The following is a 3345-nucleotide window of genomic DNA, read 5'->3' on the forward strand; positions in this document are numbered from 1 at the left end:
ATATCACACAATACCTCATATTTTGAAGGGATTTATGCCATAGGGTATATGGCATTGTCGGCTGACATGGATGTCCTATCCATGGCTCAACCAACCAATGGTGTATGGTTGGGTCTATGGAATTGTTGAAAAATTCAATATCTTCATGACCTTAGCTAATATTAAGTTCTTTGGCTCCCATCATCAATGGTAAAATGTAGTGGGGTCCCCTTTTCCCACATTTATGACTAGAATAGGCACTGCCCCTCTTTAGGATCCTTTGGTCTTTTGGTTGGATATTTGTGGTCATGGTGGTAACACTAGATTTTGCATTGATTATCCACTTTTCTTTATCCTACTCTAAATCAATATAAAACCTAGATCATGTTCCTTTTCTTTAGGGTCCAATAATAATGATTCTTTTTAGTGGCATTAATTAGTTTTGTGCTAGGGGATTTTGTCAAACTCACGACACTTTCCAATGTCCTTTTCCAACTTTCCATTACCCTTCATTGTATATGTCTCGGGATGGTTTCATTAAGGTCATCTCTCCTTGCTATAACCATTATTTTGTAAGGTTTTGATTTCTTTTCCAGTCATTTGTTGTTGTGGATTTGCTGACTTGATCTCTTGCTTATTCCTCTACTTCAATTTCTGATCGAATTTGACAGCATATCGATAAGCAACTCTGAGTGAGAGAACATCCAAGAAATCCATATTCATTTGGATGTACCTATGTAAACCACTACAACAATTCAGAACTAGGTGCCACTTGCAGTCCCTAATAACTAGCTTTGAGCATAAGGTATGGAAAATATTGGTGTACTTTGGTACTGTCTAGCCTTTCTCCTATTGCAGGGTTGTCCACCTTGTGCAATGGTAATCATAGTTCCCTATGGTGTAGAATTCCTCCTTAAGGGCATTGAAAAAAGCTTCCCAAGTGGGTCCTACCTTGAATATTGTAGGCTCATATTTGTTTGGTCTCTCCTACTAACCTTCCCACCAATCTTTAACACAGGGAATGGATTTTAGGAGTGCAAAGGTGATATATTCATTATCAATTTTTTTTGGCATAGTAATAGCCCTATAATATATTTAAAAATTTCTCCAAAAGCATACACATTTATTTGGCCTTCAAATACAGGGAAATCAAATTTGACTTGTACCTTTAATGATGTTGCACATTCAAAATTACTGGAGGTTGAAGGTGCCCCAACTATTGTTGGAAGTTGTTGAAGGATATAAGAAAAATTGTCCATCATATCATTCCTTTGTCACATGATTTATTCCTCCATAGGAGGTCAGTTTGGTTGGAAAGAGCAATTGTTCCCAAGTGAAGCTAGCTCAATACCTAACTTTATGTACCTTGACCTCGTTGTGGAAATGCATCAAGAAATAAAAAAGAGTAGATTGCTATGATACCATTGATCTCGGTTGTACACAAAATGAAATGAAAGGAAAGAAATGAAATGAAATACACATAGAGAAATATAACATAAAGCACAATGATATGGTCAAAACCAAAATTGTATTAATGAATGAAATAGTGGAATACCAAAACAAAAATTGGCTATACTGGTGGTAGTTATCTATGAATAGAGAGAGATGGTGGCTACACGCATTCACAAAAGCTATTACAAAAGGACAAAAGAATGAACTTTTAACATAAATAAAGTGTTGGGCATGAAAACTGATGTCATTTATGTAAAAGGGTAATTCAAAGGAATTAGATTGTTGTGTATGATAGTTCGATGACTTGAGAGATAACTAGTGTCATTGATATCAAAGGGTAAGTCAAAGAAATAATATTTTCGTGTATTATAGTTCGATGACTCAAAATATCACATAAAAGTGGCTCGAATTTTATTAAGCTTTTATTGAATTTATTATGTTCAAATGAATCTATAGGTGGTATGGTTGTATAGTCCTCTCTGATTCCTTTCCAATGATATACTACACTTGGTCAAACTCTTCTTGGATGAGAAGTGTTGGAATAAGGAATTATTGGGGGGGGGGGGGGGGGTGAATAAGTAATTAGTGAGGTTTTTGAATTTTAAGCTCAAGTCTTAATTTTATTTCACTCTTGGGAATTAATTATGTGATAATTCTCAATACAATACATAGGCAACAATGTAAACCATTCACATGAACACACAATCCATCAATTGAGTAGCAATCACATATCGACACCAATATTTTTATGTGGAAACCCAAAGGGACAAAACCACCAATATGTTTGTTATTATGATGTCATTTAAGCTCCTACTTAATTACATCAAGTTGTTTGGGAGCACCCATTCATAGGAGGCCCCAACCCCCTTTAAGATAACAAGCCACTACTTGCCGAGAGGCACCAACCTCTTAAGAATGCATGCCACCACTTGTTCTAGCCAATTGTTCTACTTTTCATACAATTTCCAGAATGTGAAAACATAGGCTTATACAATTGCACAAAAATATAAAACCTGGTCAGCTATTCCATAAAACACCTTCCTCTATGCTCTATATTCCTTCTTTTCGCTACACATTTCATTGCTCAATCAGTTATGGTCTCAACCCTCAATTTCTCTCTCAACTACCACCACTGTTTTTCTCATGCTTGGTTACTTACAACCCCTCACACTCTTCACACTGCGCACAATACTGCTTCCCCCAAAGACTCAATATTTTTTGAGCCTTTTTTGTTCACCATAGACACAATGCACAACACTCCTTGTTAGCTCATCAACCACTGCATTCAATGTATATTGTGGCACACTAGTCTTCAATTAAAAAACATTAGTATGGGATCAATTTAGTTGAGAAATTATGACTTGTTCATTCTCATAACTGCATTGTTTGCTAGGCACACACAACTATTATGTCTCAGTAGCCCGAGTATGGGAAGAATTTACTCAACCATCATAAAAAATTATGGTCTCCATTGCATCTTTTTCAAGCACTCCAAATCTAATTGCATGTTACTAGAGATTTAAATACAAAGCATGGTTCTCCTTTCTCATTAAGTGAGATGATGGATAAATTTTATGATCAGGATGGCATTCATTGTTGTGTTCAATGCTCCATTAATGCTTTGATCATCATGGTCCTCATTGACTTGAATAAAATATCACTATAATCAGTATTGACTCCAACGATTCTCTTGGAGAACTGCTAAAATTGGTGGTGCCTTCAAATGGTATTGACCCATTCATTTTATTTACCTGGCCACCCAAGCTCTACTAACTCTAATTAAGGCCATAGTCAAAAGGCCCTTTAAACTATTTCCCATAGTGCCATTTTCTTTTTTATTATCTCATAGGCCCATGGTCACCAATAGTAGGTAAAACTAGATCTTGGGCACAATATTTAGGCCCTGGCCTTATT

The sequence above is a fragment of the Pinus tabuliformis genome, chromosome 9, assembly GCF_031772625.1.
Source record: "Pinus tabuliformis cultivar Carrire ecotype Pingquan chromosome 9, CPIR1, whole genome shotgun sequence".
NCBI lineage: Eukaryota > Viridiplantae > Streptophyta > Pinopsida > Pinales > Pinaceae > Pinus > Pinus tabuliformis.